The following is a 20424-nucleotide window of genomic DNA, read 5'->3' on the forward strand; positions in this document are numbered from 1 at the left end:
AGGGGGAGAAAGGCAGAAAAGCCAAAACAGATGCAAATCTTGCATGAAAGGATAGATGCCTCTCATAATTTGCAGTAAACATCTTGGCAGATTTTTAAAAGTAGTAAGTGCAATGAAACTAGTGAGAGCCTCAGAAAGGAGGAAAAAAGATGATCAGTGTTAGATGATACTTGTGGGATCGCTCCTTGTTTTTATGTCAATCTACAAGTTTTGAAATTTCAGCTTAAAACTACCTTTGGAAATGGTTACAATGAGGTAAGTGTGCTCATTCTGTGAAGGAGCAAATGTGGAAGAAAACTTCCAAACTATTAACAATGAACCACAAAATAGGAATTTTATGATTAACCGTAATTTAAGAGGTTAGTTTATTACAGCTAACCTTTTCTATAATTTCACCTTTTTTATTCAGTTTTCCTGGTGCCACTAATTTACGCATACAATCAAGAAAGATCTCAAGTCAAAACAGGACAAGGAATGGGAATCTAAATGACAAATATTTCTTCTAACAAGGACTAGTTGAGAGGTACGCTACAGTGGCTGTGAAAAAAAAATAGGTAATTTGCATTGCTTCTAGACCCACTAGCTGTCACAAAATTTAAAAAGAGTAATCAGTTCGAGTGTACCAAAAATTATTATTTTGCAACAAAGCTGATAGCATTTTTCAGTTTGACCGTGATTTGCAATTTTCTCCAGTCAAAATCATTCCATGGGTACTTCTCAGTGACCTATGTCCTAAATCATTTTCAATTCCTACAAGCAAGTGACCTCTTCACGATCTGACTCACAAAGAAAAAACATGATGACTCCCATGAACCATTCTTTTTCAACCACCATCAGAATTTAATTTCTCCAAAATAAACCTGGTAAAAATAGAAATGGAACAAAAGAGTACTCAGTGTTCAAGAAATATTAATTAATCACCCTATCAGAAAGATAGATAAATACCAGCTCTCACATTTTGGTGATGAAAAAACAAAGAGGTTAAGTGACATTTTCAATGACACATAGCAAAACACTGCCACAACACGGATCACATCTCAGAAGTTTTCTATTGTTTTCAGCCCACTAGCCTTGAATAACTCCTGTGCATGCAATGCTGAATCAGGTATATTCCTCAGAATATAAAACGCTTATTCTAGCTCACGTAAATCAGTCCAGGGAAAAAAAAAAAAAAAAAGCTTATGCTACAGTAATTTTGTAAAATACATTTGAGTCCAATAAGAACTTTTCTAAAAAAGCACTGGAGTCTGACAGGAATGCTTCTAAGCAAATACACCTTTAATCCTAAAATGTTAGTTTCAACACATTCTATTAGAGAAAGCATTTAAAAAATGTATAAGCAACAGATGACTACCGGAAAAAAAACAGTCACTTCAAAAACATATGAAATTCAACACCTGACTATTGTACAAACCCTAGTGCAGCCTTAAAATAGTACCATGTATTCACTAACTAAAATATCTTGAATTTAATAAATTTCTTTTACTCTTCCTCACACTCGAAAAACTCTAATTTGGTTGTTCCCTGTAGACTCTTTGGTAATTTTACACAAATCTTCACAAACAGAAAGCTACAAAACATTGAGGTTTTTTCCTCTCTTAAACATTATAGACACCTCACAGTAGCAAAGATCTTGTGACACAACCCAAGAATCACTGAGGTTAAACAAAAAACAAAGAAATACCCAAATATTTATACAATTGATTCTCCTTAAGCTTTCTGGCAAGGTTACTGTTAAATCTTAAAGCCTACACCAACAAGGCCTCACATGAAACAGTGTATTTCAGGTGCTATATATTAATAAAATAAATTAGAATGTCTAATTACATATCTTTTGTATGTCACTAAGTGACCTATCAATTGCCATGAAGGTTACTATATGTGTTTTGGAAATGGGATATTTGAAACACTCTTTCCTTTCCCTCAACCATTTAGTAATCTACTGTTCTCAGTAGTTAAATGAATGATTTAAGTATACAAAAATGCTACAGAACACGACTGTTTTGTAAGAACTACACTAAAATACCAAATTACTGCAAAACAGGGGTCTTTTCCATATCTACATTTAATATGAACAAATTATTATAGTCAGGAAAAAACTTAAATTAAGAATAAATACTAATTTGAATGCTAAAATCTATATCTCACTCAAAAGCATTTAGTGTAGCATTAGAGAAACCGATTTAATAATTAATCATATTTTCTTTACAGTAATATTACTAGCAGTAATGTTCTTCCTTAATGGTTTTAAATTACCTAGCATGGGGGGAAAATAAAAATAAAATTAAACCTGTCAAAATCTCTTAAAACTTTGTCTCTGACTTCTCTTCCCCCCCCTACAAATTACCGTGGGTATACAGACACCGTGCGCAACTTCCCAGTCCCACATTTGTAAGAAAATTTCCAAGGGCCTGATCCAAGCCCATTGAGTCAACGGAGCGATTCCTACTGATGTCAACGGAAAGATTCCCACTCACTTGAGCAAGTTTGGGGTAGGGGCTTTTATGCAGGGAAAAGGCGGAGGGGAAATCCTCTTTGGAAAGGGAACTTTTGTGTTTCTCTCTGTAAGAAAGTACATAAACAAGCAGAGCTGCTTAAAAACCAGAAGTGATTCCCAGGTAGAGATCACTGGCTGTTCGTCCATCTGCAGCTCTCACTCTTTAGGGACAGATGGTGATACTGTAAATGTAAGGCGGTTACTTTTGAGATGATTTTTCCCCGGAGACCACACCAGCAGCCCCACTTTCCGTCCGGGCTCCTCTCCCCAAGTTTTAAACGCGTCTTTTCCTGCCTGCACCGCCTGCCCGCCCCGCAGCCCGGGATGAAACCCCCATCCCGGGACCTCACCGCCGACCAACTGCGGGAAAGGGAGAGGAATGGCCTCACGCAGCCTCTTTACCTTCGCCGGGCGAGCTCAGTTGGGCGGCAAGCGGCTTTCCAGCAGGTGAAGGCCGGCGGAGAGCCGCGCAGCCTGCGCACCCCGCGCTCGGCGCCGCAGCAAGCGGAGCGAGGAGGCACCGGCGCCGGCCCCTTCCCTTCCCTCCTCTCCCTGCCCTGGCATTCCCGGCTGGAAAAGCAAAGCCCCGCACGCCTCGCCGCCGCGGGCTCGCCGCCTCTCCCCGCTCCTCCAAATTAAACTTTCAAAACTTTCCCAGGTCCCGCAGTCCTCTGGAATTTCAAGAGCCAATTTCAAGGGAAGGCCCCCACGCACCAGCCACGACGGAGGCCGCCTCCGGAACTCCGCAGCTCTAACATCATTATTTATTAATCCTTGGGTTTAGGCTTTTTTTTTTTTTAATGTCTTTTGTGGGGAGGTGGGGGGCGACGCCGTTCCCCGAGCAGCCCGAACAGTGCCGGGAGGCCCCGCGGGCACCCCCGCGGCCCTGCGCTTCCCCGCCCACGCCAGAGGGGGAGCCCCGGGGCAGGGGGGCGCGGGGCGCCCCGAGGGGGCGGCCGGCGGCGGCAGCGGCGGCCCCACCGCGCCGGCGGAGAGGCGGGGGCCGGGCCGGGCCGGGGCGGGGGTGGGGGGGGGGTGCGCTTTCTCCCTCCGGCAGGCAGGCAGCACACAAAGGAGAAACGTGACACGTTTCTTCACCCGGGCTGTCTGCTGGGGAGGTCTCGGGGAAAGAAGAAAAAAAAAATCAAAAGAGGGAAAAGAAAAAAAAACCAGCCCCACACGGGGAGGCGAGCCGAGGATGGCCGAGCCTCCCCGGCACACGCTCCCTCGGAAGCCCGGCCCCGAGCCCTCCCCGCCTCGCACTTCTGTCCCCGTACCGGCAGGCTACAGGTTGTTTGTTTTTAACTACGGGGGGCGAGGGGGGGGGAGGGGGGTGTGCGCGGGTTGCGCGGCCCTGCGCGGTGGGAGGAAGGGCAGGAGGGTGGGCGCCCGCCCCGGGAGATTCGGGGGGAGCCACCGCCCCGCTGCCGCGGCCGGTCGGGTCCGCCGGGTTGGGCAGGGAGAGCCCGAACTCCCGAACTCTGGCCGGGGCACCGGCCGCCTCCTGCCGCCGAGCGCCTCCCCCCCACCCCCCAACTTCGCTGGCGGTGCATTTTTGGGAGCGGTGCCCCCCGGGTGCCGGGAGACCTGACACATGTCACTCCCGCGGCCGCGCCGGCCGCGGCCAAACTTTCCCGCGGCGGCGGCAAGTCAGTGAGCGGCGGCGGCGGGGGAGGGGGGACGGGGGGGAGCGGGTGGAAGCAGCAAGTCACACCGGGGAGCGGGGGGAGGAGGGGACGAGCGAGGAGGGGGGGAACGGGGGGGGGGGGGGGGTAGCACTTACCGGGAGGAGACACCGTGCGGGGCGTCCCGGCGAGCTGACACCGAGAGAAAGGGCGAGCGGAGCCGCGCATGCAAAGTCTCTGCGGGCGGAGCCACCACCGCTGCCGCCGCCGGGACGCGCGGGCCGGGACGCGCGTGGGCGGCGCGGGGGCCCTTCCGCGGGCGCGGAGCAGCGCGCGCCCTCCCGCCGGCTGGCTCTTGCCCCGGCGCTAGTGGGGGAGCCGCGGTCCCGCTCTCCCTCCCCCGGCGTGCGGGTCCGCCCGTGTGCGGAGTGTGCCGCCTGTGTGTATGTGTTTTGTTGGGAATGCGAGGAAAAAAAAAAAAAAAAAAGAGTAAAAAAAAAAGAAAAAAAAACCCGCCGCTGCACACACCGGCTCCTTTGGAGAAAGGGGAGTGAGAAGGGAGCCCTCACATGATCGCGAAGTGGCCTGCACAGAAGTGCTAATAATGCGCGGGGGTGGGGGTGGAGGGTTGGGGGGAGGGTGGGGGGGGGTGATGGCAACAAAAAAAAAAAAAAAAAGTGCGGCGGGACGCGCTGGGCCGTGCCCCGCTCCGCTCCGCGCCTCCCCCGGCCCGTCCCCGCCGGAGCCGGGTGCCGCGGGCCGCCGCGGGTCCACCTGCTATGTCAACAAACCGTCGGGGAAGTTGTTTGCTCTCGGCGGCTGGACCCCTCCCCGCCCCCGCTCTCCACTCCCCCCCCCCCGCCGGCGCTCTGCTCCTCCGGCCCCGTTAGACACAACGAGTTTAGCAGACGGGCAGAAAACAAAGCCGGGTGTTGTGCCGGCCGTGCCGGCTGCCTGCAGCCTGCTGGCAACCCTCGGGGTGCCGCGGCACTGGCGGCCCGGGGGACCCGCGTGGGGAGGGGGCGGTGGGGCAGGGCAGGCCGCCCCGGCGGCGGCAGCACTTTTGCCGAGGGGGCACGCGTGGGCCCTGAAACTTTCTTTCTTTCACCCCCCCACCCCGACATTTCGGAGCAAGGTGCGGGAGCCCGCAGCGGGAACCGCGTGTCCGGGGGCTATCGCTCCCCCGGGGAAAAAACACTTTCTCAAGCGATTCCCGAGTCGGGGAAAGGGAAAGGGGAGAAGTGCCGGCATCGTGGGTAGGGAGGGGAGAAGCCGGTCCGTGTCCTCCCCCGCGGTCCTCGGTCACTCGTCGCCGCGGCCGTGCTCGGGTGGAAGGACTCGCGTAAGCGCGGCCGGAGCGTGGGTTTGCCGAACTGGGAGCCCAGCGCGGCCACCCCGGCCCCCGGCTTTCCGCACGGTTTTGAATGAGAAAGGCTCCCCGTGACCCGCCAAGGGCCGGAATCAAAAGTGACTTGTCACTCAGAATTAACAGGCACCGCATTTATTCCATAAAATTTAAAAAAAACCACACACACAAAAAAAAAACAACTTCGCCGCCCGCTGCTCCAAGGCCAAGCGGGAGACTTGCCCGCTGCCCGCCGCCGCTCAACCCCCTGGAAGGCCGGCGGGAGGCGGGGGGGCACCGGGCACCCCCGGGATGAAGGGGGGGTAGCTTACCGCGGGGGCGGAGCCGCCGCAACTCGGGGCCCCTCCGCGCCGCTCCGCGCACCCTCCCGCCCGGCGGCGGCAGCGGGTCCGGGGCCTGGCCGGGGGCCGGCGGGGCCGGTGCGGGGCGGCGGCGGGGCGGCGGGCAGCCAATGGGGCGCGGCCGGGTTCGGGAGGTGAAAGTTCAGCGCCGGGGCAGGCTCGCCGCCGCCGCCGCCGCGGGGGCGCGGCGCTGCCGATGGGTGGTCGTAAAATTTATTTATTTGCTACTCGCCACTCTTTTGTGTCGCCCCCCACCCCCACCACCCCCACCACTACCACCATCCCCCGCCCCGTCGCTGCCACCGGTTACCGGGGAGCTGCTGGCTGCCGCGGCGGTTTGCGAGCGCAACGGTTGCGGGTGACACTCGCCGCACACCCCGCCGGCCGGCGGGACAAAGTTTCCGCCGGCAGCCGCCCTCCGCCGCTCCGCGCCCCGCGGGACGGCGGGGCGGGGAGGGAAACGGCGCCGGGCCCCCCGCGCCGCTCGCCGCCGGCCCGAAAACGAAATCGGGCGCCGCGGGCTTCGGCCGCCGACGGGCTCCGCGCGCACGGGCGCGGGACGCCGCGGGGGCGCGGGTTGCGCGGCCCGGTGGGCGCCGGGGCCCCCTCCCCGCGCGGGCGGGGATGCGGGGCCCGGGGGGACAGGCGGGTGTCCCTCGGGAGCCGGCGGCGGCGGGCGGGCAAACGCCGGTACCGGCGGAGGACGCCGCGCCGGGCACTCGTTGGGAGGAGACCCCGCCGTACCCGAACAGGCGGGGCGGCGCGGCCCGGAGCAGGGGCACCCCCAACTTCGTTGGACGGCCGGCGGCGGCCCCGCACGGACGGACGGGCGGGCGGGAGGGAGCGGCGGCAGACGGCTACCCCCGTGGTCGGCCCGGGCCGCCGCCGTCGGGCCGGGCGCCCTCCGCTCCCGCAGCGCTGCCGGCCCCGTCCCCCCAGCGCCTGGGCTGCGCCTTGTCTTTAAGGAGCTGTGAAATGCCCCCCTGGACGAGACGGACCCCGCGGGCGGCCCCTCTCTGGTGGGGAATAACCCACGGGGGCCAACGCGGCTGCCGAAATGCTTCGGCGTTGCGCGGGCGTGCGCGGCTCGCCGGTCCCACGCAAAATCAGAGCTAAACAAACACGCGCTTTCCCGAGTCTTTTTTTTTTTTAAATTTTTTATTTTATTTTATTTTATTATTTTACAACGACAATTACGGCGTAAAATACATAACTGGGCTTTCTAATGAAAAAGGCTGGTGCGTTTTATTTGTTCCTGTTTACGGCTCGAGATTTCATCTGCACGATTGTATTGTATTTCTCGCTTGAAATAAACCGCTTCAAAAGCGTCTTCCTTTAATTAATTTAATGTATTTTCTCCGTGCAGCTGGCAGCGTTAGGTGTCGATCAGACTGCCATTTTCCATTAGGATTGTTTAGGAAGCAAACAAGAAAACAAACAGACTCCTCTTCTAAATAGGTTCGTTCCCCTTCCTCCCCACGCTTGGCTCCCGAGACACTTTGGGAAGAGCAGAAAATGCTGTTTTTAACCGAAGTCAAATCGAGGAGAATCTGTATTACAACATCAAAGCGAATGGAGACGTTACAAAATTGGTGGAGTTACACCACCATCTGTCGTTAAGCTTCGGGACTACAAAAGTTCAGACATATAATAAATCTTAATGAGCGCTGGCAACTTTCTTTTTTTCTCTTTCCTCTAGAAATCTTGCTCCCGTGGCAGAGTCGGTTTCGCAGCGTGGGTTGAGCCTCCCGAGTGATGAGTGGCAGAGCGCCGGTGTCCATCACAACCTCTTCCATCCTCCGCTACTTGCCACGCTGTGCCCCGCCAGGCCCAAGGGTTGGTGCCAGCACGTGATGGTCCAAGACAGTCGCTCTTCAAAATGCAGAGGCACTCACACTTCACCATACTTCTTGGCCTCAGGAGGTTGCATTCATAAAAAGAAAAAGCAAAAGCAAAGTTTAAATTATAAAGAAAACCACACACACACACACACAAAAAAAACCCCCAAAAAAAACCCCGAACCCTTAACCAACAACCCTCCCCAAAATCACCACCAAAACAGCCCAACCCAGAGCTCATATCTCTCCAGTGGTAGGATTATTCCATTTTAGATACTGTCCCTCTGCAAAGCTGTCCCCTGAAAAGGAATATATAAAAAGCACACCTTGAGATAACGTCTGTGAAGAAGCTGTGGTGTCCTAATGCTACCTCTGAATACTCTTAAAATTTCAAAACCTGTAAACAAATACTTAGGAGAAACATACAATTATTTTATATTCCCCAATGTAAACATGGTACCTGCTTTGTGAAGTTGTCCATGTGAGAGCTCCCCATCAGACTTCAGCTCTTTCTAAATTCTTCAGTTAAATGTCTTGAAAATGCCCATTTGCCGTAGTTACCAAAGAATCAAGAAAGAAAATCCTTTGGGATTTTCTGGGTACTGGTGTTCCCTGTGTTTCAGAGGATAGTTGCTACTCAGAGTGAGCAACATGCAAGCAGGGATCCTCACGGGACCCTGCCATGAAAACCATCAAGTTTATCATTATTTTGTCACAGTTCCTATTTTAAGGCAGGTGTGGTTGAGTAGGTATTGATCCAAATGGGGTGCTGTAGGGAGTGGTTATCATTAAAAGTGAACTTTCAGGTTGTTTCTCTTCCACTGTGGAAATTCAGGGCTTTTTTACCTGTCTTCAGCCTGACATTTTGCAAGTGCTCACAGTCCTTATACTGTAATTAGCACTAGGCATTTCCCAGTACTACCGTGAGGTGAAGATGGCGGTTTAACATGTTCATACAAATCCTGTTTCCCAATCTCTTTCTTTCTCCCAGAGAAACTTCAGTTTCCTATATCCTACCAGTAGCTGTTGATACTCGGAAGAAAAGTTCCACTTTTAGCTTATTGACATGTCAAAAGAGAGAAACTCGTTTCCTCTGAAGCTATACGTTCATGGGCTGTCTCATAAAATGTGGAATTATCCTACAGGCAATAAACACTTTCAGCATTCCTTTGTCTACTGGGTTATTTTCACGCTATTTTGAAAAAAAAAAAAAAAAACAAAACACAAGCATCAAAAACATTTTCTACCTTCTCCATAGTCAGCTAGGCTCTCATAACCAACTGAGGTCTTTGAATCGACATTAAAAGCTAAGGTTTCTGAACTGGTGAGAAAAGCGTTTAACATTCACCTGATTGAAATAAATCTTGTGACACTTTCTCAGCTTCTAGAAACAGCAAGGCCATTACAACTAATTACTGATTTAGGAACGTTTATTAAAAAACCTGTGTCCAAAAACTCACTGATTGTCTCAGTGTTTGTACTGCCTCCAGTTTTATATATGCGTAATTTAATTTTTAGATTATTCAAAAGACATTATAGCAGCAACCAAACTAAGAAAAAAAAATCAAATAATTAAGAGCTGCTAGGGAAAAGAAAAACAAAGCATGGTGCTCATAGTTGCCTTGCTCAAATTGTAACGAGTGCTGCCCAGAACAGTTCTGACTGAAACGGAGCCACTCTGATTTCTTTGATAAAGGGGAAAAAAAGCTGTGCAAATCTTCCACTCGATTTCTGTATTGGAAAAACATGTCAGAATTTTTTACATTATATTTGACATCTATGTATAAGGATGACCCATACATCTTTCTGGATTCTTTTCCTATTTTGTGGCCAGGTTTGGAGGAATACACCATGCTGACATTTCGCGTCCTGGTCCCCAACCATTAGTTGCATATATGAAAGTCTTATTGAGCCAGAGGTGAGGAAAGTTTTAAGACTGCTAAACCTTTTGGTGAGTTTCCGAAGTATAACCTGGGGAGCAGTATCACAAACATACATAAACAAGTAGCTGCGTGAGTCCCATGAACAGCTCATAACTTCTGGAAAGTTTGGCATCTGACCTATATGGTGGTGCTAAAGTTTAGGCACATGAATCTAAGACTGCAATCTTCCAAATCCTTGTTCGGCTCCCAAGGAGTTAACATTGATAAGGTGCCAGTCATGCTCCTTAGCCTCCTAAGATACCGCTTCTGAAAATACTCAAAATAACAACCATCAGAGTTGCGCTGAAAAGCTTGGTGGGTTCCTCAGCCTAACCAGCCTCCTAAAACTAGGCATCCTCTGTGCAGCTGGGCATTAAATTGTAATTAGGTAAAATGCCCAATCAGTCCTTAGGGCGGGAACTGACCCACGTCTCCCCGTTCCTCAGGAAGCATCCCACCCGCTGGGCTGCGTGCCCACCCTTCTCCCACTGCTCCCACCACTCTTGGACCCTTGTTCTGCCAAGTGACACTGCGGCCCCACTCCAGACCGACCGAAATCAAGTGTTTAGGTCATGGCCCTGGGAGGTGACAGGTGGCTTAGGTCCAAGGAGGGTCTAGGAGCCAATTAGAATAGCATAATAATTTAGTTATTGTGTAAAAAAAAAAGACATTGCAGCAACTCCCCTTTCCTGTCATGTTTCAAACCGTCAGTGAGAACACCTGCTGCTTTTATGAAACAGACCACCAATCTCCAAAAGAGGATTCAGGGCTCTGAATGGCAAAATAGCCGGGCATGTCAACCCCAAGAAGGGCAGCAGTTAGGGCAACGTTCTCTCTTCAGCCTGTTCGGCAATTTCATCGAGCGCCTCAGAGCACTGGCTGCTGTGAATGTCCCTCCAGGGTTCCCAGTTTCCTCAGCCTGATGCACAGGCAGCCCAGATGCCCATCTCGAGGTTATGGAGTATATGGGACTGCATGTAGGGACCAGGTAAGTCAAAAGGCAAGCTCAGCAGTGAAAATGGAATCCTGACTGTAAAACAATGAGTCTTCACAAGTTCCACCCATGTCCGAAGTCCAGCCTTTCCTTGTCTATCTTGTGCTCATTTATTTGCATTTTTCCCCTTCTTGATTTCCTCAGAGCAAAACACAGGGACTTGCAGAAATGTTTCAAGACACAGGGACTTGCAGAAATGTTTCATTAAGGCTGACAGAAATCTTCCTGACAGGCAGCTTTTCCTCTTTTATTTGTTGTGTTGCTCCCACTCTGCTCTTCCAGCTGCAGTACTTTCTCAGCCCTCAGCAGAAGGTTGTGTAGAAGCATCTCTGCCACAAGTTGTGCTCCCGTGGGAAGCGTCGCCTCCAGATGAACTGCTCCAGCCTCACTAAAAACAAACAAGGTGCGTGGGTTGGTAGAGGAGTAAATGAGGAGTAAATGAGTGGGCTTCTTGTGGTAAAGCAGCACAAGGCCTCTGATAGACTTGGCCCACAAAGTCCTCACAGGGCACACCTGAGTTGCCCATGGGTTATGGTTTGCTCTCCCAGAGCGGGAATTCATCTGCCGGAACCTGAATTTTGTGGAGGGAAAAAACAAGCTTCTGCTTCACAGAAGAAAGCAGGATCGATTCTGTTCTCTTCCAGCCCCAAATGTAGTTTTCAATACTAATGTTAAACTGTGACATTCTGACAACAAAAGAGCACGTAGTTATTTTCTGGCTCTTTCTTCTTAAGCTAAAAATGCTTACATATAGGGAAATATATTTGGTAACCAAACAACAATTACAGCTGTATCTGGACAATGCTTTCCTTTGGTACCACAGACACAAGGACCACATTAAAGATGCAAAATTACGTTCAGTTTCATGACGTTTACACATCTGTAACAACATTCCAGGCATTTTGTCAGTATTTAGGGTTAGGGGGATGGAGCTGTCTTTTTAGAAACCATTTCTATGTCATACACACAAATTAGCATGTATTAAGTAGTCATCTTTCCGCCCACAAGCACTTGTGTAGAATTCATGGGTTTGGGAAGTAAATTGAAAGCAGACCGTGGATGTTAACAATATGGGTAGATACAGGAGTTAGACGCTAGTCAAACACTAAATAAACAAGCCCCATTTTTAGGTTTATTTAAGAGGACTGCAGGGACGCAAACCTCAGAATATGTATTTTTAAGGCAATAGAGATGCTGCATTGTAGATGTGAATTACGGAGTTCTGTGACACAGGCACAGCAGAGTAACCTGTTTTCTAAACTTGTACAAAACTATAATCAAACAAATGGCAAAATACTACTTGCTCCCTCGGCATACCACTTATCACTTTCCTTCAAGAGAAAACCTGCTTTTTTATTGCTGCAGCTCCACAGCCAATACAGCTAGGCGGAGAATCAGAGAAATTGGGGATCACGCACCACCAACACAGGTGGGTATCATGGCACTGCACGTTAGTCTGTCAGTTATTTTTGCTCATTGTGTAAGAAGCAAAGCAGTAGGCAAGGATAAGTGACTCAGAAAAACAGACATTTGTATGAAGGCAAGCAGTTTACCAATTTTGTAACCAGTTGTTTAGAATCATAGAGTTGCCTAGGTTGGAAGGGAGCTTTCAGATCAGCTAGTCCGATCATCAAAAGATTCCAATTCTTTTAAAAAAAAGAATTCTTAAAGAAATTTATTTTATTTACACAGTTTAATTTTTTACTGTTAGACGTAATTTGTTTTCATGGTAGCATACTGCAACTACACCCAAATCCGTTCAGTAATTCACAGTTCCTGATTGCAGCTGAAGGCTGGAACCATTCTAGCTCCTGTGGTCCATATTCCCAAAGATGAGCCTCCGGCTGAAGCTTAATCTAATTTTTGGAAAGCGTGTTCCAGAGTCAGCTGCTTGAGCCGTAAGCACCTTCCTACCTCAGTCCAACCATCCAGCAATTTTGTGTGCATTTGCTGGAGTGCTTTGTTCCTAAAACTTGTCAGGGAGCATCATAGCTGTCAAAGACAAGTCAACATTTTCTCATCGAGGGGATGATTCTTCCATCCGTGAGCGTCCTTTATGTGTCAGACTTTCAAAAGAAGTCACCTCTTTAGGAACTAAAACAAGTGACCAGTCCATGCTAAAGAAGTCAGCACCTTTCAAAGAAATCAGATCATCAAAGGGTGCAGCTGAATCTTGGAAATCTGGTCTTCAAAAGTACTTAAATGGATGCTGACTTCTTAAAAATCTCTTCCAGTTGGAGTTGCCGCACACATCAAATTCTGAAATTCTTCTTTATTGAAAATCTAACGCTGCAGCATCCTGCTACACTATGCGGATGCACAACCCCCCTTTATTTTGGACCTACTCCAAATCTGTGTGAAAGAAGGCAAAAGCAGTAAGTGCCCATTTGAAGAATTACCTGGACTGCCCATATGTCTGCGTACTTCTTACAGTAATTTATTGAATTTAATATAACAGGTGAACTGATGCTACTTGCTGTAATAAAGGTTTAAGAGGGATTATTCTAGGAGATCATCTGCTAGTTTGTTCGTGGATTTTGGTGGGGGCCGGTCTGGGCCAAATATAAGCATTAACTGAAAGCTTACCTTTTTTACCATTTAAGTAATGCAAGCATTACTTAAAATCTGCAGAAAGATTGCTGGTTTTGCCACGACTATGACCAGCTGACTGCAAAGTGTACAGAGACAAAAAAAAAAAATTAAAATATAAAGGTCCTTAATAAATAAGAACAACAAATCAACAAGGTACCTCTTGTATTCTTTACACTGATATGAAATTCAGTTCATGTTATAGTAGTCTGTGTTTGCGTCTCACAGACTATTTCAAGTGTGTAACTAAATTCTAGAAATAGGGAAATAGTTTGGCATTTCAAAAAATATAAAACCAGCAAGGATTTTTTTTTTCTTGAGAATTAAGCTTTGGCTTCATTTTGGGCAAACAGGTTTGAAAGGACTTTAAGTGTTGTGGAGAGACTTTAAAATAGTAGTTAACCATCAAAACAACCCTGAACAGTTGCTGCACTGTCCTTAGCTAATTATCGCCCTCTACCCACACCAATGGATACATAAGGAACTATCCTATGATATTTCAGCACTGAATTAACCCCCACATCAGAACAGAAACGCTGATTTTGAATGAAATTCAGGTACTGATAGCAGAATAAAAGACCAAATTCTTTACGGTACCTCAGTGTCAGGAGCCTGAATGCCAAACAAGAGATTTATGAAATGAGTTTGTCTTAGTTGGCCGGAAACCTAATGGGAATGTATATACATGATTGGATTATTAAAATGAATGTTGTAACCTCCTTAGGAAAAATGTAAAGCAGGTAAGCAGAATAAAGAAGGTAGTCAAACAACCGCATTTTAGGCACTTCCTTAGATACCTATTTTATGAATGTTTTGGTCTGTTTAGATTTCTTGAATTGGGAGATGAGACAGGAGATTCACGTTGATGCTTTGAATCCCCATAGTGTATTTCTATTGAGTATAGGGAATGAAACAAACGAGCCTTCAAGATTAAAGACTAATTTTGGCTAATATGTGCTATAACTACCCCACTGAGTAGAAGAATGGCATCATGTGTTTCCACGTCATGACAAATTGCAAACAAGCAAACACTAATGTGTGAACGTCTTAATGGAGGAATAGGGAGGGTCCGCTGCAGAATTGTATCCTTTAGCAGTACCTTAAGTACCCATCTGTAGCAATGGAGGAAGAAAGATTGTATTAAAATGAGTAAATTCAACCCAAGTTTAATGAAATGGGATTTAACGTTGCCACTTCTAAAAAATGCAATAAAGTTTAAAGGGAGGGTTACTCTTACCAGTAATAATTTCCTGACTCAGAGAGTTGCATCCACCATAAGATGGAATTAGGGGACAGTGTCATATAAGGAAAAGGCGGTCATCGAATTAAAAATTACAAAGATAAAACAGAATCATTTGATTATAGCACATGATGAAAAAACATCAGTTTTAGAGCAACAGAAGAGGACAATAAGCAGCAGTTACAAATGCTAGAGATTTTAAAATAAACAGGCATAGATAATTGATATTTGAGAGCCTTAAAAGAGTGGGATGAGGTTTTTGCTTTGCCATGAATATAGATTTCCAATAAATCTGGCAAAACAAAGGAAGTTCCAAAAGAATGGAAGAATGCAAAAGCTCTAGCTGTATTTCTAAGTGGCAAACAGGACAGCGTGGATAAGCTTGTCAGTCTGGTATCAGTCCCAAACAACGGATGGAACACATGCTAAAATGATACATGGGAAAAAGGAATGCAAAATGTGCACAGGATATTTGCTGGGAGGGGCTGAGGATGAAACAAAGGGCCTGTGTTGGAAGAAAACGGGACTTCTAAAAACCCACAGGGAACACGACAGATAATCAACCGAACAAAATCCTTGCTCAGGCCTGAGTGTGAGGCTGTGATCAGAAGGAATGTATGTCCGCAGTCCTAGAGAGAAGATTAAAACTTGGAAAAAGGCTAAGGGAAGAGAACAAGAATTCAAACAAATTTAAAACCATGTATTGCAATATCTACAAACCAGTATGTTGTGAGAATAGAGGGCTCTTCACTATAGCGGACAATGTGTAAGAGATTCCAAAGGACGGTGTGGTGGTTTGGGCATCTGCAGTGAGACAAAATCAGGGTAGAGCACAGAGGAGCATTTTTAACAGTAAGCTTGTTCTGGGCAGTAGGACCATTCCGGAATAATTTCTCACATGCTGTCAGGGGTTCCCCATCACAATCAATTTTTAAAGCCAGCGTGGATATTTTCCTATCTGAATATACTATCATCAAAACAAAAATTAAGTCAGGGAAACGTCTTAGCCTGGGTGCTGTAGAGTTAAGGCTCCATGATCACAATAGCCAGGTCTGGCTTTCTAATCTGTGAGCAGTGTTGACGTTACAATTGTCATCACCAGGTATTTAACACCCCATGAAGATAAATGGGCCATCCATACCATTCCTTAGGGCTGCCGTTTCGGGCAGTTTAAAAATTCAGACCACTGCTCTATTGGATTGCATGTGGGAAGCTGTATTCATAAACAGAAAGGAAATACTACTAAAGGAAATGTGTTATAATTATTAATATTTAAGATTTTTAGTTCAACAGCAGTTAACGCTCGCAAGTTGAGGACTCTCTTCTACCATGCGCTGTAAGAAATCTATTTCGGTTAGTTTATAAGGGATCTTGCAGCACAATTTGAAGTCAACAGTAGTTTGTAGGCAGGGAACAGACACAGCCGTAGCTGTTGAGGGTACACGTTCTATTGTTCTGAAGCACTGTTCCACTCCTTCAAGCGGCATGCATCACTTTATTACAGCACGGAAAAATGCTGGGTTCAAAGCTTAGCAGGATTCTGTCTTGTAATTATTCTTGATTTTTTTTATTAGCGAGCTGAAGCAAGTGTGAAAATACAAGTATGAAAGTACTGACCGCACATTTGCAAGTGTTTTGTGGTTTGTTTTGTTAAACAATAGTCTAAGATGTAAAATTCTTTTGTTTTGGTAGTCCAAAATATCTGTGTAGCAGTAGTACTGTTGGTTTTGTATTTGACTTCTCTGTAACATCCCACACGAGAGGAAAATTTTGCAATGAAACAAAGGATCTACCCTCTCTGGTAAAGCAAGGGATCTTCGTCACAAACTAAAATTATAGAAAATGTACATTTCTTTCTTCCCCCCCCCCCCCATCAATTTTGATTGAAGACTTGAGTACTGGGTGCAAAAAAATCTCTGTTTGAACTAGCCTGAGCGATCTCTGTGTTCGTCGTTTTCTTAATTGCTTTTCACTGTCTTGTCCAAGGAACACTTTGCAAGGCATAGCTGCATGGGCTATGATGTAATGAGATCTTGTTAGCTAAGCAAGACCAGACCTCAAGCTTAAGCAAAATAAATTCGGATAGACTCTATGCCCCCTTGACCCAGCTGTTTTGCAGCCTTTGAACAGTAAAGAAACTTGGAATCTGGTCACAGATGCCAGTGTAAAAATTCCCCTGGCTGAAGGGAACTGTCAAACGGTGTGAAACCAGAGGAGCTGGTTCCCACTGCTTTCTGTCTTGTCCAAAAAAGCATGTTAAGCAAACGAAAGGTTGGGAAATTCAGAGGGAAGATGAACTGTATCTTTACTGTGATGATTTCTGGCCGGCATATGGTCCCTTAGGGACCAAAGCCAGCTTCATAAATTAGAACCATATAGAGTTCACAAACTTATTTTATGTTGTAACTTCAGCTGAGGAGCAAAGCAAGACAGGACAGGGCAGGCTGAGAAAGAAGAAGCTGTAACTAGTTCTGACAGACCCTCCAACATTTCCTCTGAGCACATTTTTGAAGAAGAACAAATATGTTCTTCTATAAGCTTTTTGCAAAACCAGCATTGTTTGTCAACAAAAAGCTACAATAGTAAGTATATTTACATATATGCAATATGTATATATGCAATATACATATATACAAATAAAAATATATACAGAAATATATATATGTAGCAACAAGTCTGAATAACACCAAGGAAAATAAGGATTACAAAATAGAAGTAAAGAAGCACATATCATCTATGTAGTATTCCTAACAAGAAGTACAATTAACTTATCCTTTTCTAGCCAATGAAGATTTCCCTCTCTTCTAATTATTTAATGTGTTTCACTAACAAATTAGTACCTGAGAGTAGTTGGAGGGATAGCGAGTCAGTGAAATCTTCAGATTATTTACAGTCTGCTTACTTTAAAGGTGGGACTGGGCATACCTACTTAGTATAGCTGTAAAATCTGTAATTCTATGTAGGACTTGCTTAAATAGCATCTTTGGCTAAATATTTTTCTTTCAACCAAACCTTATAGGGTTTTTTTAACAGAACTATAAATTTTAGTGTTAAGTTTAAATTAAAACTGGGTATATTATGAATTTCTTTGGCTAAGGGGTGAGAAAGGATGTTCTAACAAATATCTGGGATTCAGGAAGACTCGTGTTTGCTCTGGCACTGATGTTATGTAGCCTACTTTACAAAAAAAAAGGTAATTTGAGGAGATATAATTGGAATTCTTAGGATTGCAAAAATAATTTAAAACTATTTAACCCAGTCTTTGTATATGTTCTCATGATACATCTATTAATACAATATCAGTGACAGGTAATGTCGAACAAAGGAGAGACAATTCATCTCCACGCAACAAGTTCTTCAACTGTGGTATTCAATACCAGAAGCTGGTATTACAGACCTTTATTTTGAAAGGTCTGGATAGTTTCTTATCAAGAGCAACTTCCAGATTTATAACTGGTGGCAGAAAGGTGATCGCCTTCCTTACTCATCTCTGTGGGGTCCAGAAATGCATCTTACCAAGTTGTGACTGAGAATTACACTGTTCTCATGGGAGTGTGCTTTGGAAGGGTCTTCCTCTATCAGCTGAACCTTAAGGCATTGACCATTGCCCCAGGTGGGCCACCAGAGATGAACCATCAGTGCCCATGTTTGAAAATAAAACAGTAAGTGGAGTAACTGGTCAGTGCAAAGAGTCATCACCAACATGGAGTAATCAAATTCCTTGCAAACACTACCGAGATTACTATGGCAAATATATTTAACATGACTAAAAACCTAAGAACTAGAGTTTCAGCCTGTAAAATTACAGAGTGGGTCCTCAGTTCTGGGAAGCAGTGCTTCTCAAAAAGAGTTGGGGATCAGAGTTCGTAGTCATCTGGGTATAATTTCCTAATGTGACACAGTGCACCAAATGTCGAATATGAGCTTAATAAATAGGCATCAGAGGAATAATGAATGAAGATAGGTGTCGAGAGTTATTACACTGTTGTTGTATTTAGCACTGATGAAATCATTACTGGAATATTTTGTCCTGTTCTGGGGTCCATGGTTCAGGAATATTGTTGAAGAAGTTCAGAGAAGAGTCACAAGCATGACTTGGGGACTGTTAATCATGCTTCAGGGTAAAAGACTCAAAAAGCTCAATCTGCTTAGTTTATCAGTTGAGAATAATAAAGATTGATTTGGACCTAACCTTTAAGCTGTTACCATGGGGAGTTATACAGGTTTGATTATGGACTCTTAAATCTAGAAAATACATGAAATTAGCAATAACATAAGGAGGTAAAATAGTAGGAAAAGCTGGACAAATTCGTGCTAGAAATAAGGATGTGTGTTTTTGCCAACTGGAGTGAGCAACTTCCCATGGTCTGTGGCAGATTCCTTCTCAATAGCAATTTTTAAATGTTTCTCTAAAAGACAGTTTGTAGCTAAAACAAGAATTAACGTAGGCAGCTCTAACAGCTTGCTCTATACAATAGTACTTCTGGTTTTATCATCTACTGAGCCTTGGGACCTTGCAGCCCTCAAAACAGAGGCCTCCAAATGTATCAGGACAAAATCTAAGAGTCTAAGGAATGAAAAGAGTCCTTTTACTGGTAGCGTATCTTTCTTTGAACAAGGCTTTTAGGAGATACAACTTTTTTTTTTTTAAAAAAAAGACCACCTCTGGAGAAACTATGTGTATACCATTGGAAGTTGTTTTACAAACATTAAACTAGTTTGTTAAATGTATACTACTGTATAAAGTACTAATAGCTGTATAAGTAAAATTTGTCACTTTCATATTGCTTTCCAGCAAAAATCTCATAGACAACAATTAATGGCTTGAGTCACTCAGAAATCCTGTGAAGTTAGTAACTATTATTATTTGCATTATACAGAGGACAAATCGAGAGACAGAGACTGCCCAAGATCGGAGAGGAATTCTGGGGCTTGTCTGGAAATGAAACAAAAGCCTTCTGAGAGCTGTTCCTGTGCTTTAACCAACTTTTTTCTCTCTCTCTCTCTTTTTTTTTTTTTTTTTAGCAGGCATGCTGTACAGATCCTGGCAGGTGACATTCCTGTTCTCCTGTCAGTATTGATCCAATCCTGTGTCCAGTGCCAAAAGACACTCTGATGCTGAAAGTGCCATCTCTTTCCAATGACATACAGAAAGTAAAGCCCTGAGCGCTCACCCTGCGACTTATTCTCATTGCACTCGTATAAGGAAAAGCTGATATTGATTTTGGTGTCTTGTTGAAATTCCAACTTGGGTAATTAGTTTATTCTTACCTAAACTCCTTGAATTTCCATAGTGATGATACTTTTCATACACCTCCCAGCAGAAAAGAATACCTGTACTATTACAACAGAAAAGTTTGCAGTATTAAATGAGCCAAACTGAAGAGCAATATAACATGTCTGCCACTTTACAGAATTTTTGTAAAGGACTCTGCAGCAAAACCGATTAGCGGCACACTGCTGATTTTAAAAGGGTATAAATAAAAATAAATTTTAAAATTACATTTTAATGCAAGACTGTCGTGTGCCCCAAATCTAAAATATTTTTTTTTTCATCCCTGTTTTAAGAAAATTTAGTAATTGCCTTTGTGATACCAGATGTCCATTCGTATTGGTGTGTTATGAGTGGAAGACACAGTGCAAATTCAAGGATAAATGGTGAAAATGACACATGTTAAGCAACAATAACCTTACTGCACTTAAAGCAACAAAAAAAGAATGGACTTCTAGCAAGAAAAAAACCAAGTCCCATCTGTTACTAGCATTGAATGAAATCAACATAAAATGAACCAACATTATTTTGGTCTTTGATCTCTTGTATGCTTTATGACAGAGGTCATAAATCAGGTAATTATTATCTGATATCAGGACAGCTTGAATTAACCTCTTACATTCCTAAGGCAATGAGAGCCCTCATCGCAAGTCAAAATCTGCTTGTGTGAAATAAGTAACCTTACTGAGGGAAGCAAATCCCTTTCCTCCCATTTTAGTCTGATCTGGACTTTTGAAAAC

The 20424-nt window shown here is 45.5% G+C and overlaps 1 protein-coding gene and 1 long non-coding RNA gene across 5 annotated transcripts in view; one reads left to right on the plus strand and one right to left on the minus strand.

The window, feature by feature from the left end:
* Positions 1-5000, minus strand: part of FOXP2 (forkhead box P2) — a 431849-nt gene extending 426849 nt beyond the window's left edge. For all 4 annotated transcript variants that reach the window (XM_074605059.1, XM_074604981.1, XM_074604732.1 and 1 more), the window contains exon 1: positions 4281-5000. The gene's annotated coding sequence lies outside the window, so the exon portion shown is untranslated. The remainder of the gene's footprint in view (positions 1-4280) is intronic.
* LOC141750327 (uncharacterized) lies at positions 3561-7832 on the plus strand. The gene is made up of 2 exons (XR_012589645.1): positions 3561-3787; positions 7529-7832. It is a non-coding gene; the product is annotated as an uncharacterized LOC141750327 (long non-coding RNA).
* The last annotated feature ends 12592 nt before the right edge of the window (positions 7833-20424 follow it).

Source organism: Larus michahellis, chromosome 1 (genome assembly GCF_964199755.1).
Source record: "Larus michahellis chromosome 1, bLarMic1.1, whole genome shotgun sequence".
Lineage (NCBI taxonomy): Eukaryota > Metazoa > Chordata > Aves > Charadriiformes > Laridae > Larus > Larus michahellis.